Here is a 15,199-nt window from a genome sequence, read left to right as displayed (position 1 = left end):
CTAGGAGGCCTGGTGTGTAAGAGGAAAGCCCTGTGGTGTGGAGAGAGGTCTGGAGTAAGGAAGAGGAGACCCACTGGGAAACCTGCGTGGAAAACACGGTGGCACAGCTGATGAGGCTGGAATTGTGGGGACCTGCCTAACCAAGTATGGATTAGTGGGAGATGCCTGGAATGCTGAACCACAACAGGGAATACTGAGCTGCGGACTTCTGCTTTTCTGAAAGACAGTACCTCTGACTGGTGTATTCTGAAACTGATGTGTTTTGGCAGGGGGAGGCAGTACTAAGTGTTTTTAGGTGTTTTAAAGGAAGCGGGGCATAATGGTAGAAACCTGCCGTTATTCTCAACTTGTAAAACTTTTTTTTCTTTTTTAATGTATTTTATTGATTATATTGTTACAATAGTTCCAATTTTCTCCCTTTTACTCCCCTCCACCCAGCATCTCCCTCCCCCAGCAACCCCCACCCAAGTCCATACCCATGGTTCATAAAAAATAACTATCCCTCCCTCTCAGATATTAAGACCCTTTGTAATCTTGTAAAGAACAATGGGCAAAGGTCTCAAGCTCCTCTAGCTGCTTCAAGCTGGACATGGTATTCGTCCTACCTACCCTTGGGTCCAGAAATCCCTATTAATAGTGGGGGTGTGGAGGGGAGGGTGGCCTTCCCACATGGGGAAGGATCGTGCAGACTCCAGGTCCATTGGCTGTCTCCGGTCAACGGCGCGCTTGGTTTAACAGGCTGGTGTCCTTGTTGTGTTCGTTGAGTCTCAGGAGGCAGCGCCCGCAGAGAGGATTACATGAGGCCTATACGTACAGACAATCACTCAGGTAATGCGGTCATAGGCTTATGCCCTTTGAAAACAGAAAACACATGTTAATTTATGTAACATAACCCACAAACAAGTCTCTAAATCTGTAAAACTGTCTTATTGGGAAGACATCCAGTTGCAAGGCACTTGACATTCTACTTGCCTGCAACTTGAATATCTTTGATGATATCACAGACATGGTTTAACTTTCAAGTGAAACCATATTTTAAATGAAAAGAAACTTTTAAGATGATTAGCTGCACTACTTTATAGTCTACTACTGATCATTGTGATTTTCCTTGAATAATGATTTTTCTCCCTAAGATTACCCTCCTTGTCTTTAAAGGAACTACATTAAGTCCATTTTTAATTTATCCTGTTCATTTGCATAAACATAACAAGAGCAGCAAGTAATCACTTATGATCTTTAGTTCTGCTTTGCTGGAACTTACCCAAGGAACATTTAGGGTGACCCTCAGTCTGCTCTTCAGGGCACAGAAGCTGGGCCACATACCTAGCATTCATCCTTGCCTGTACACACCTGTCCTTTCCAAGTCTTTCTGGTTTTTCATTGTGCGTTAAGGTCCCTTCTAGCCATCTTTCAGGAAAACAACCTTCGTTCCTTCCTTGGAAAGATTGCTGTGGACCGCACAGCAAACCATGGTACCAGGCCATTTATCTCGCAGGCTTTATATTAATACCTTTGAAAGTCATTCCCAGTTCCTCAGGGCTTTTTGGTAACAACCTGAGCCCAAGCATGTCTCCTTTAGGCTTGACATTCCAGTCAAAGACTTGGTCAAAAAAAAGAAAAAGAAAAGGAACCTCTATTAACAACTGGTCTTATTAGTTCTATGCAAAGAAACTTATGTCATTACTTACTTGTTTAGAATGCCAAACTCTGGAGGGATCAGATAGGGAGAAAAATATACAACATGAAGGAAAATCTTTGTCCTAATATTCACTGAACTGGCATTTCCATTCTTCGTATTTTCATTTTTCCCCCACTAAAAAAAATATTTTGTTTGTTTTTCCATTACAGTTGTCTCACTTTTTTCCCCCTCTTGCTTCCCTGCACCCTGCCCCTCCCTTCCCCCACATTCAGTCCCCACTCAGTTGCCCATGTCGGTGGGTCATTTATACATGTTCTTTGACTTGACCCTTCCCCTTCTTGCCCCCTTCCGTCCCTCCCACTTCCCCCCTTGTTACTGTTAGTCTACTTCTTGTTTACATAGCTCTGGTTAAATTTTGCTCATTTGTTTGTGTTGTTCATTAGTTTCCTGTAATAGGTGATAGCATAAGGTATTTTTCTTTCATTGCCTGGCTTATTTCGCTAAGCATAATTTTCTCTAGTTCCATCCATGTTGTTGCAAATGGTAGAAGTTCCTTCTTTCTTTCTGCTACATAGAACTCCATTGTGTAAATGTACCACAGTTTTTTGATTCACTCACCTACAGATGGGCACTTAGGTTGTTTCCAGCACTTGCTTATTGTAAATAGTGCTGCTATGAACATTGGAGTGCACAGGTTCTTTTGAATTGGTGTTTGAGGATTTTTCGGATATAATCCTAGCAATGGAGTGAAAAGAGCCTCTTCAACAAATGGTGTTGGGAGAACTGGACAGGGACATGCAAAAAAATGAAACTAGACCACAAACTTACACCACACACCAGAATAAATTCAAAATGGATCAAAGACTTAAATGTAAACCGTGATACCATAAACGTCCTAGAGGAAAACATAGGCAAGAAAATTTCAGATATCCCACGTAGCAACATTTTCACTGATATATCTCCTAAGGCAAGGGAAATAAAGGAAAGAATAATCAAATGGGACTGTTACAGAACCCCTGGGCTGCTCCAGTTGAAAACAAACCCACGGGCTCTTTAGTTAGGGGCCCGATTGCCCGCCGCCAAAATTATAACTCTCAATACCAGAGTTTGGTGAAAAGAAAAAGAATTGTTTATTTAACAGTTATATAGATTTAGTTATTTGCGGATTTCTGTTGTTAAGTCTTATGCTCTTTAAAATACCCACAAACACATATCCTTGCCTCCCCCCTTCCAAACCAGGCTAGTTTTAGGAAAGTCAGAGAAACCGTTTCCCTACTTTCCAAACACAGTTCAGCTTTACCAGCAGCTGCCAATCATTCAATCTGATTGGGGAGGTCCTTTCTGTGCTGTGGTGCCCTCCAGCTCTCAATGCAGAACCACCTGGATTCTCAGCCTCCTTGCAAATTGCCTTCTTCCTGCAAACTGCGCGGATCTCCTCTCCTTCTCAAAACCGCATGGCGAGAGCCTCTTAACGCAGCCTGGAGACCCCTTCTCCAAGCCACATGGAGAAGGCCCCTTCACCAAGCCACGTGGAGGGAGCACACGAGAGAGCGAGAGCGAGCGCGCCAGAGAGAGAGTCAGAGTGCCAGAGCCAGAGCTCGAGTGAGAGCCCGAGTCAGAGAGCGAGAGAGTCTCAGAGTGAGAGCACGAGCGAGAGCCAGAGAGAGTCCCCGAGCGAGAGTCTGAGAGAGTCTGAGTCCGAGCTAAAATGTCTGCACCTGCTTATATATCCCTGACTGCGTCATCTGACGCAGTGGGCGTTGCAAACAGTTCTGACCATTCACAGAACCTTACGTAGGCTCTGTGTGCTTTCCATACCGTCCCCTGGTTCAAGACTCCTCCCATCTGCCTGAGGCTTTGGATGCATTAAAGCCATTTGCATAAGAAAAACAGTAGCCACCAGCCTCAGGCATGTGGAAGCATTTGAAAAGCTGCTTACTTCTCCCCATCCCCCAGCTGCAAGCTCTGGGGATTTTTGGACTCCCCTGTTTCTGTAACAGGACTACATCAAACTAAAAAGTTTCTGCTCAGCTAAAGAAAACATCAGCAAGATGAAAAGGAAACCAACCATATGGGAAAACATATTCGCCAATGACTTCTCAGACAAGGGATTGATCTCCAAAATATATAAAGAACTTATACGACCCAACACCAAGAAGACAGACAACCCAATTAAAAAATGGGCAAAGGGCCTGAACAAACACATCTCCAAAGAGGACATACAGAGGGTCCAAAGGCATATGAAAGTATGCTCAACATCACTAGCCATCAGAGAGATGCAAATAAAAACCACAATGAGATACCACTTTACACCAGTCAGAATGGCCATCATAAACAAATCAACAAACAGCTTGTGCTGGAGAGGATGCGGAGAAATGGGAACCCTGGTGCATTGCTGGTGGGAATGCAGACTGGTGCAGCCACTATGGAAAACAGTTTGGAATTTCCTCAAAAGACTAAAAATGGAACTGCCTTTTGAATCAGCAATTTGTAAAACTTTTAAATAAATCCCCTTTACTTTTCCACCGAACTTTTGTATTAGAAGTCACATTTCTTGGTGGCAGGCCGTCGGACCCAATGCTGTTCCAGAATAGCATAGGCTGGGGTTCTGTAGCAGTGAGTTTTGTTTTTGTTTTTTTAATTGGGTTAGAATCTAGCATTATTTATTTACTCAGCTGTTTTCTGAAAGGCCTATTAATATTCAATAGCTGTTCAGTCACTTTATCTTTATTCTTTGAAAATTAGGGTTCTCTCATTCCACGGCACCTAAAGATTATATTTGAAAATGTTATAATTACAGTTGTTAGATTATGGCTTCACTCTTTGATCATTTCCCCAAAATCGAATGCTAAATACGACTGGTTATTTTTGTGATAAATGCTCACAATAAAACCCTGGGACACGGGACTTTAGCAGCAAAGCAAGGCATTCATTTATTCACGGGTCTGCAGAGCCAGGCACAGCCAGCCAAAGGCATTTGCGCCCAAAGTAAACAAAGCAAACTGGTTTATACTAATGCAATTAGCTCCCCCTCCCTAATACGATTAGCTCCCCCTCCCCTCTCCTTCTCCCCCGTTTCTCCATTACTGGTTAATCCGGGTTCACAATCTAACACGATTAACTACTTAACTAAGGGTGTGAGTAACTAAGGGTAATCTAGTTATAGGTCTATCTCCAATTTATTTGCAAAGTTATCTAGCTACATCTTCCCATTTCTCTGTGTTTGGTGATGACAATCTTCCTCCTTTTGATCCCAGAGATATGTGTGAGGAGCTGCGGAATGTCACTTCCTGGCCCCTTTTCCATGATTTATCTGTTAATTATCTCCTACTGGTTTGAGTCAGTTTGAGTCACTGGCTTCTTCATCCCTTACATTTTGGGACTTGGGTAAAGAAAGGAGGGCTCTTTTAGTTGGTCTTGGTAAGGATAATATGAACTGGGAATCCAAAACTTTCAAAAAAGACCTTTTTTTCAGAAAAAAAAAAGTTAATCAACATTCATAGCTCTTCAACAAACTATTAAATCTTCAGAATTCTTAACAGGTATAATAGGAATGTTCATAGGAATTAATTTTGCTTGTGATTTCCACATTAGTGTCAAAATCCTTTAGAAGCAATAATTCAGCAAAATTTACTGCACCTGGTCTTCCACCCCTTGTTTGTTTTTGAGTTGTCTGTAAAAAATTTATAAAGCAACATGGTATGAATTACAAAAAAAAATCAATACTAGGAAAAGGAAAGTTCACAAAGTACTTTCAGAATGGTTTTTATTTCAGCTTCCCAAAAATTTATATTCATTTTTTTCCATTTTTCAATGGTAGAAAGAAGATTGAGACCTTGCTTGACTCTAAGACTTATTCTGTCCTCTACTTGCTATTTGAAATGTGGTCCATGGACAAGCAGTATCAATATCACCTAGGAATTACTAAGAAATGCAGAATTTTAAGCTCTCCCCAGATTTATGGAATCAGAATCTGCATTTTTATGAGATCCCTGGGTAATTTACTTTAATTTTTTATTATATTTTATTGATTATGCTATTACAGCTGTCCTGATTTTTCCCCTTTTGCCATCCCTCCACCCAACAACCCCCACTCTCTCAGGCAATACCCCCCACCATTGTTCATGTCCATAGGTCATGCGTATAAGTTCTTTGGCTACTCCATTTTCTATACTCTACTTTACATCCCCATGGCTATTCTGTACCTACCTATTTGTACTTCACCCATTCCCTTACAACCCCACCCATCCGGCAACCATCAAAACACTCTGTATCCATGGTTCTGCCTCTGTTCTTGTTTGCTTAGTTTGTTTTTTAGGTTAAATTGTTGATAGATGTGTACTTATTGCCATTTTATTGTTCGTAATTTTGATCTTCTTTTTCTTAAATAAGTTTCTTTAACATTTTATATAATAATAGTTTGGTGATGATAAACTTTAATTTTTACTTGTCTGGGAAGCTTTGGATCTGCCCTTCAGTTTTAAATAATAGTTTTGCCAGGAAGAGCAATCTTCTCTGTAGGTCCCTGCTTTACATGACTTTGAATATTTCTTGTCAATCCCTTCTAGCCTGCAAAGTTCCTTTTGAGAAATCATCTGACAGTCTGATGGGAACTCCCCTATAGGTAACTAAGTTCTCTTGCTGATTTTAAGATTCTCTCTTTATCTTAACCTTTGGCATTTTAATTATGATGTGTCTTGGAGTGGGCCTCTTTGCATCTATCTTGTTTCGGACTCTCTGTGCCTCCTGGACTTGCATGTCTATTTCTTTTTCCAAATTAGGAAAGTTTTCTTTTACTTTTTTTTTCAAATAGATTTCTAATTTCTTGCTCTTTCTATTCTCCTTCTGACACTCCTATGATGTGAATGTTGAACCTCTTGAAATTGTCCTAGAGGTTACTTATACTAGCCTCTTTTTTTTCTTTTTTCCTTTTTCCTTCTTGTTCTGATAGGTTGTTTTTTGCTTCCTTATGTTCCAAATCATTGATTTTATTCTTGGCTTCATCCACTCTACTGTTGTTTTCCTGTAAATTGTTCTTTATTTCAATCAGTATATTCTTTGTTTTTGACTGGATCTTTTTTATGTCGTTGAGGTCCTCACTAAGTTCCTTGAGCATCCTGGTAATCAGTATTTTGAACTTTGCACCTGATAGGTTGCTTATCTCTATTTTGTTTAGTTCTTTTTCTGGAATTTTGATCTGTTCTTTTATTTGTGCCATGTTTCTTTGTCTCCTCATTTTGGCAGCCTCCTTGTGTTTGTCTCTATGGATTATGTAGAGCTGTCTTAACTCCCTGTCTTGGTAGTGTGGCCTAATGTAATAGATGTCCTGTAAGGTCCAGTGTTACAGCCTCCCCTATCACCCAAGTTAAGTACTCGAGCTGCACCCTTCATGTTGGCTGCATACACCTTCCTCTTGTAGCTGAGCCTTGGTTGCTGTTGTCAGATCAATGATCAGTGGTCACAGCTGCAAGGACTGGCTGTGACCACTGACCACCAACCTCCTCCCTCTGTGGAGAATCAGCTGTGCAGGAGCAGGGTGGTGGTGCTCCGACATGGTCTGTAGCTCTCCACTGGGTGCACTGACCCTGGGGTTTCCTGGGTGGTGCAGGCCAAGGACAGCCCTCACCTGTGTTTTACCTGGGCCACCCTTCCTGAGCTATAAAGCAATCTGAGATGGCTGCTACTTGTGCTGGGCTTGGAGATTCCCAGGTGAAGACAAGCTATTAGTAGCTGGTCTGGAGCTCACTGATGCTAGTGTTTGACTGCTCCTAGTGCCTGGCCTGGAGCTCAAGGGGGCCAGCTGTTGCTTGTTTGATAGGATTTAGGAAATTATGAAGCATGAGCCAAGACTAGTCATTCATATGGAAAAGCAGCTTGGGTGAGCCCATAAGATGGGTGGGGTGAAGTCTCTGGGGATCTCCAAGGCAGGTCAAACAGTGTTAGCCAGGTTGGTGGAGTCTCAGATATGGTACCAGCTTGCCAGCTCTGTGAAGGGAGGGCTAGAAAAGAAACAATGGCCTCTGCTTGCCTTGATACCAGACACTTCAGTTCCTCACTGTATACCACTGGTGCCTTTCAATATGCTACTCTGGTGCTAGAGCTCAGAGGGAGTAAATCTGAGTAGGTGACTCTATGTGGGGGTTCTTTAAGAGGAACTTCTTGGGACTCCAGCAGTTTTTTCCACCAACTCAATCCCCACTGGTTTTTGCAGCCAGAAGTTGTGGGGACTTATCTTCCTGGCACTGGAACCCTGGGCTGGGGGGCCGGGTGTGGTGCTAGGACTCCTCGCTCCTGAGATATACCTCCCATATCCCGTAGTTGTCAGACTTCCATTCAACCCAATTTCTGACAGTTCCAAATGATGGTTGTTCTATGTTTTAGTTGTAATTTTGATGTGGTTGAGCAAAGAGGTGAGCCATGTCTGACTATACCACTATCTTGACTGGAAATCTCCTAGGTAATTTATATGCATGTTAAAGTTTGTGAATTGCCCCTTTATCATATTGGGAAATATTTTTCAGTCAGCTCAAAATTAACCTGACATAGAGACTGATGATTTAGGCACTGTTAGGTTTTGGTCCAAATGAATATCTCCAAATGTCATTTCCGCAGAGGTTTATGCACACAAAAAATTTAAAGTTTAGTATTAATAAGCTGTCTGCTCTTTTTCTGCCATATTATTGAAAATTGTGAAATTTTATTCTGTAATATTTTTAAAGCATTAAGCAAAGCAAAAGAAAGACATTGGCTGAGAAGGAGAAATGAGATACACTTTATGATCAGACGCATTTAAATATTATTAATTATACAGCTAGTCCATGTCCTAAACACTTCTATAATCTCAGATTTCTTTGTGTTCCAGCTCTTCCTATATCCTTCCATTATTTGCTGATACATGTAGATGAGAAATAGAGCTCTGCTGGTCTCTAACGCTAGGGGCAACTTGTCTTTCAAAATATCTAAACAGATTGTTTCTAACTTGTCTGCAGTAGGGTGATAAATTCTTTCCATAAAACATATTCTGGGACTGCCACTGGGTATTCTTTAGTAAGAAACAGTTCGAGTTCAGAAGTCCCTTCCCCAAAGAAGGAATCCCAAAGGAGGCCACCCATGACCATATGAAAATCATCTGTTTTGATCCATGTCTGCCTTAATGCCAGGCACTTGATCATTCTTAATCATTCATTGATTATTCTTCAGGGCATTTTGGTGTTGCTTGTTTGTATGTGTTAGGGTTCAGAATGTCAACCTAAAATACGCCACATGGGCATATTGATTTTTTAAATTAAATTTACCGGACAAACAGTCTATGCATGAAGGACACTCTGACCTTCCTTCATTCCTCTTAAGAAGGAAATAAGTCTCCCATATGAAAGGTACCCTTCATGTACTAGCAGGATAAAAGACATCCTTATGCCCACAGATAGGGAATCTAGGGCTGAGAAGCCTGTGTAAACAAACCTTGTTAATTCTTCATCATTTATGACTCTAGTTCAAACCCCTTTGCCTTGTCAGTTCTACACAAATTTATTGTTTCTCTGTCAAAAAGGTACAAAAGCTTGCTGTTCCGGTCACTTCTTTGAGTCCCATATCTTTGTGGAACTCCCATAAGTACATACATAATTCAAATTGATTTTCTCCTGTTAATCTGCCTTTTTATTATAGGGGTGTCTCAGCCACATACCTATAATGGTACAAGGAAAATTATTTTTCCTTCCCAACAGATGTTTGTTTTTCTTACCTTTTCAGTTTCAAACATTTTTAACCTATGGAAAAGTGGCAATACTACAATGTACCTTTCACATAGATTTTCCTGATTATTAACATTTTGCCTCATTGCTTCCTCTTTGACCCTTGTAGCTCTCTCTCTCTCTCTCTCTCTCTCTCTCTCTCTCTCTCTCATCAAGTAAAACTCATTTTAATAAACACCTTAGAATAACCAAATTGTTTCTCTTAATTAACTTACTTTATCATGAGTACTATGCTAATACCCAATTTGCAGGTCTAAATGTGTTCTCTGCATCTAGCCAACTTACCACCATGACTTAGAAACTGCTGGGGGAAGAGGCTATAGACAAATGGCACACATCACACTTTTCCCTCCTCCCCCCACTCCTTACTGCTGGCCTTTCCATGGCATTGCTTTGATGGTCACAGCAGCAGTCAGCAAGAGCAGGGTCCTTGAAGAAGGAAATGCAAGTGGCAAAGGCAAGATATGGCCTCAGAGCTGCTAATTTATACTTTTGTATATCTGCGAAGGTGGCAAATCATTCTTCTTTAAGAGCAGATGATGCAATTTTTAAAAACAACCAAAAATTACTCAGTACTCCAATTGGTAAGTAGAGTAAATTGGTCACCTGAATAATGCTATTTTGTGTCCAGGGCCGTGTGTATCTCTGAAGTAGTGGCTCACACAAAGGCAACTGCATCACAGTAAGTACAGCTTTCCAAGGCGACTCCTCTGAAGAGAACCACATGTATATTGGTATTTACATGTCAGTATGTTTGCTTGAAAAATATGTCTTCTCAGACATTTCTCTATGCAGCTGATGGAACAGAAATTTGGATAAATTTTTTTTAAAAACTGTCTAGAAAGTAATCTGTTAGTATGTATCACAAGCCCTAAAGGTATTTATACCTTTGTCCCAATAATTTCACTTTTAAGAAACTATCCTAAAAGAATAATCAAATCTGTATTAAAATATAAAAGTTATTCATCACAGGATTATTTTAAATAGAAAAATAAAATGAACTCAACCAAAATTTTCCAATACAGGTAACAGACTAAATCATTTATGACACTCCAACCAATGCTTAACCTAGTAACATATAAAAATTCTATGATGTTAAAAGAAAATAGTTGTAAAACTATATACAGCATAATTATAACTAGGTTATAAAATATATACATATAAAAGACTGGAAGGGAATATAAGATATTAAGAATGGTAATCTTTAGTGGAGACACTTATGGGTAATTTTATTATCTCTTCTTTAATATTATGCATTAAGCATATGTTCCTTGATAATAAGAAAAAAATCCTATAAAATATTGTTACTTAGTATCACACTATAGAGCAATATCAATTCATATCATTTTTCTTTGCCTGTTTATTTTTTTTTTTTATTTGCAGAATTATTTGTGACATAAGATTTGTATAACCACCTCCACCAAATTTGTGGCATAAAATTTTTACGACCTTTGGGACATGCAGTCCAAAAATCACTTAAGTAACTACTACACAGCACCAATCATGGTGTTTTACCTGCCTTTACAAATAACAACATGATACCATATACGGGTTACTTTTATCTCCCTTGCTTTAGTTCCTCACCACTTTCTCCTCTGATTATTTTGTTTCATTCTTTTCCTGTACTCACAGGATATCATCTCATAAAATACGAGACTATCACAGACCAGTCCCTTAAATCAAAATGTATTGAAAGTTGAGAGACCACTGGCAGAGCAAAGCTTTGATTTACAGTGGCTTGATTCATTGAGATAGTGTGATAGAGTCCAAGTTCAATCAGATATTTCAGAAGTTGGCTGATCCACTCAGCAGTTCCCTGAGCTCCCGGGACATGGACACAAAGGACTACTGTACAGCCTTGACAAGTGGTAGATCGTCAAGATAGAATGTAATGACACCTGGGGACAGACACCTATTTTTGACAAGCCATCAAAGGCAGGAAAAATCAGAAAACAGACCCAAAGAACAGCCCAAAAGTTACCAATGTAAGCATATTCTGCTTGTACCTTAACGAAAGAAGCCAGAATCACTCTGTCTATATGAGATAATTAGAGCTCAAAATCATTCTCTACATACTTTCTTTAATAAATGATATTGGAACTTGAACTAAATATTGGATATGGGTTTTTTGTTGTTGTTGTTATGATCTGCTATTGATCCAAGGCAGTGTGTATTAATAATTAAGACTAACTTTCTTCTTAAATAAACGTTTGGGGAAGTAGAAAGGCAAATAATTAGTGAGAAACAGGAAGATTGAATCCCTAATACTGATAGCAAGTCAGCCTTTTCTCTGAGCCCTGGACAACAGGCTTACAATTATGAATGGCTATGTCAGGCCCTGCTTCCTTAAAACCAGAAGAGGAAAACTGGTTTAGTAGAGCTATTAAATGTAAAGCCCTATTAACAATACCTCTCACAGGTACCACTCAATTCAAGTTACCTTATGATGATGGTAAGCATAAGATAGAAAGTAAAATGAGCTTCTATTTTGAAGACGTGAGTTCAAGCCCTAGCTCTTTTTTAAAATGGGATAATACTTTCTTCTCTACCTCGTGAGGTTCCAGTAAGTAGAATATAAGATGATGAAATATGAGATGATTTTTTAACTCGGAAACAATAACACCTTACTGTTATTGACAACTCACTAAAAGCTGGGCATTGTCCTATTTAGTCCTCACTACAAAGCTGAGAAAGGAACTACAGTCGTCGGCGGCGGCAGCCGTCCGTCTCAAGAGACGATGGTGTAGCTTCTTAAGAGTCTATCTGCACCGCCGAGAATGGTTGTGCAGTCCGACTCAGGAGTGACACGGTATCTGTCTCCTCCTGTGTTGAATCGACATCTTGCGATGACGCTGGAGTGTCCTCTCCAGTGAAGCTGAAGCTACAGAGCCTGGGCAGGGTGATATGGAGGGTCTGCTGTTGCCCATGCAGCAGACCCCCCCTCTCTTCACAGCTGAAGGGTCCAAGGGAAAGACGGAGTCAATACAGCTTGGCTTCAGGTGCGCCGCAGGAGTTGCCGGTGTTGACTACAACGTCAAACCGCCTTAGGGACTCCGGCTCCGGATTTTCTGTCGGGGTTTACTCCCTTAGCCTTTCCCCTGAAGAGGTATGCCGCAAGGCAGCGGAGGTTTTTTGGAGTCAGAGCTTTCCTTCTCTGATGTGCCCTGACTGGAAGATCGAACCAGCGACACTTAGCTCACAGGCCGACGCTCAATCCACTGAGCCAAACCAGCCAGGGCTAAAAGGAACTACAGTATTCCCTCACTTACCACGGGTATTACATTCTAGACCACCCCACCAACCCCACCCCCGCGACAGGTGAAAATCCATGAAATAGGAACCTTTCATTTATTTTAGTATTTACATATATTTTAAGGCTTTATAAACCCTTCCCACACACTAAAACGTAAACCATTCCCAGTCTCTTATTAACCTTTCCCACTCCCGTATTAACCTTTTCCACACTTTTATAAACACTACTTATGTTCCTAAACATATTCTACACTCTTAAACCTCTGTATAACTTTAACAACATACGTATACAGTACCATAAAATCCCACAATATAGCGAAAAATCCGCGATAAATAATTAAATATAATATTTTTTAAAATCCCGTGATACAGTGAGGCCGCGATAAGTGAATCACGATATAGAGAGGGACTGCTGTAGCCCCACCTACCAGGAAGAAGGAAGAGCTCCCAGTGTCGCTGAGTTTTTCTGCAGGTCAGTATTGGTCAGTAGAAACATAATGTAAGTGACTTATGTAATTTTGGGTGTTTTAGTAACTACAGTAAAAAAGTAAAAAAGAAACAAGAGCAATGAATTTTTAATGATATGTTTTCTTTGAATAAGTATATTTAAACTACTATCATCTCAACATATAATCAATTTTAAATTGTTATTGAGATATTTTACTTTTTAAAATACTGTCTTTGATTTTTGAAATCAGCTGTATATTTTACACTGCCAGAATATCTCAATTTGGGCACTAAATTTTCTTTGGAAATACTGGATCTATACCTAAGTTTTATACAATTTGTAGTTAAAAAGTAGATTTTCATACCCAAGTTTTCTAAATATATTTCAAAGTTTTTTAACCACTGAATCGAATATAAGTTTTTAAATTTAACTTTAAAAAGTTAAGTTAAAAAATTTAAAGTTTAAAAGAAATTTAGGTCTTTGGTTGCAGTAGGCATATTTCAGCACTTGCGAGACCTACGTGACCAGTGGCTACTCTATTGGACGCAGAGTGAGCTCCTGGCATCATTTTTACACAGTCCCTAGAATATATAATGCTAATGTTACCTGAGACCCACAAGGTCTTAAAAACAGCAATACAAGGATAAAACACAGAGAGGCAGAATATCAGGTCCCAATTTTGGATTTGAACTCTAGCTTTGCTACTTTCTAGCTATGTGGAAATTACTATTCCTCCTGGGCCTCAGGTTACTTTTCTGTGAAAGGAGATATACAGTAGTCCCTCTCTATATCGTGGTTCACTTATCGTGGCCTCACTGTATCACGGGATTTTTAGAAATATTGTATTTATTTATTGCGGATTTTTCACTATATCACGGATTTTTTGCGGTACTGTATATGTATGTTGTTAAAGTTACATAGGTTTGAGAGTGTAGAATATGTTTAAGAACATAAGTAGTGTTTATAAAAGTGTGGAAAAGGTTAATACAGGAGTGGGAAAGGTTAATAAGAGACTGGGAATGCTTTACGTATAAGTATGTGGGAAAGGTTTATAAAGCCTTAAAATATATGTAAATGCTAAAATAAATATAAGGTTCCTACTTCGCAGATTTTCATGTTTCACGGGGGGTCTAGAACATAATACCCGTGATAAGTGAGGGAATACTGTAACAGGCACTTGGCCTTTCTACCCGGGCTGTAAGTTAGGCTCTGAGAACCCCAGAGGCAGGGCAATTGGCTTTCCCAGACATCTTACCCTGCAAGCCCTAGAGTCTACTGGTATCCCTCTTGATGAGTGTGCTCTCTTGCTTGCTGTATAAACTGAGCAATCAAGGAGACAGGTGCTGCTCCTGAAACTTACACCTCCTACTGTGTTCAGCACAGTGTCCTGCACCCCGCACACTTTTCTGTGGACATCATGTACACCATGCCTTGCTGAACTTGGCTTTAATTTTTCCAGTAAAGCCTTTCTGACCCCTAGAACTGGAGAGTTTGCTTTGGCTCATAAGTGATGGTAACTACAGAGGATCCACCTTGCACAACAGGGACTCCTGGGAATCGTCAGAGAAAAGGATCCTGGGAAGAGACTACATATCCTGCTAATAGGAAGGTAGACACTCAAAGAGCCCTGAGATTTGGGGTCTTGTTGTAAATGTGACACATGGATACTTACCACAGGAAAAGCCAAGGACATACTGGTTACAAATGTAACCATTATTATAGTCCCCTGAGTCACATTATCCCATAAAACTATAAGTAGCAGCAACGTGAAATTTCTATACTAACTCACAATACTGCATTTAACCCAGGATAAAGCTGAAATATAATATTATTCATGTAGTCTAGGGACAAGGGACCCACAAACATGGCAGAGAGCTAGCTATTGATGAGAAGATCCACCTCTGTGCATTGCTGATTCAACCTGAATGTAGGACAGCAGAAGGTGGTATTTAGAGGTGACAGAGGGCAGCAATGACACAGAAGATGGAAGAAATTGAAGTGATAGGAACAAAAAGTAGTAATTGCTTCTCTGAAAATAAAATCACTCTCAGCTTGTTTTCTTGTCATTTGTGTTCCTCATAAGCATTTATCACAGAAAACCAAGTGTTT

General features: G+C 40.0%; 1 long non-coding RNA gene across 2 annotated transcripts in view; it reads right to left on the bottom strand.

The window, feature by feature from the left end:
* Positions 1 to 789: 789 nt before the first annotated feature.
* The window catches only part of LOC150020886 (uncharacterized), a 30,532-nt gene continuing 16,122 nt past the window's right edge, over positions 790 to 15,199 (bottom strand). The window contains exons 2-3 of one of the 2 annotated variants that reach the window (XR_016511088.1): positions 9,997 to 10,185; positions 790 to 852 (exon numbers count right to left, since the gene is read on the bottom strand). This is a non-coding gene — a long non-coding RNA (uncharacterized LOC150020886). Of the gene's footprint in view, positions 853 to 1,515; positions 1,601 to 9,996; positions 10,186 to 15,199 lie in introns of those variants that run through there. The other variant, XR_016511048.1, reaches the window with a different exon arrangement.

Source organism: Furipterus horrens, unplaced genomic scaffold (assembly GCF_987537825.1).
Source record: "Furipterus horrens unplaced genomic scaffold, mFurHor1.1.pri manual_scaffold_1, whole genome shotgun sequence".
NCBI lineage: Eukaryota > Metazoa > Chordata > Mammalia > Chiroptera > Furipteridae > Furipterus > Furipterus horrens.
The sequence above is the reverse complement of the archived record's forward strand: the minus strand, read 5'-3'. Positions and strand labels throughout refer to the sequence as shown.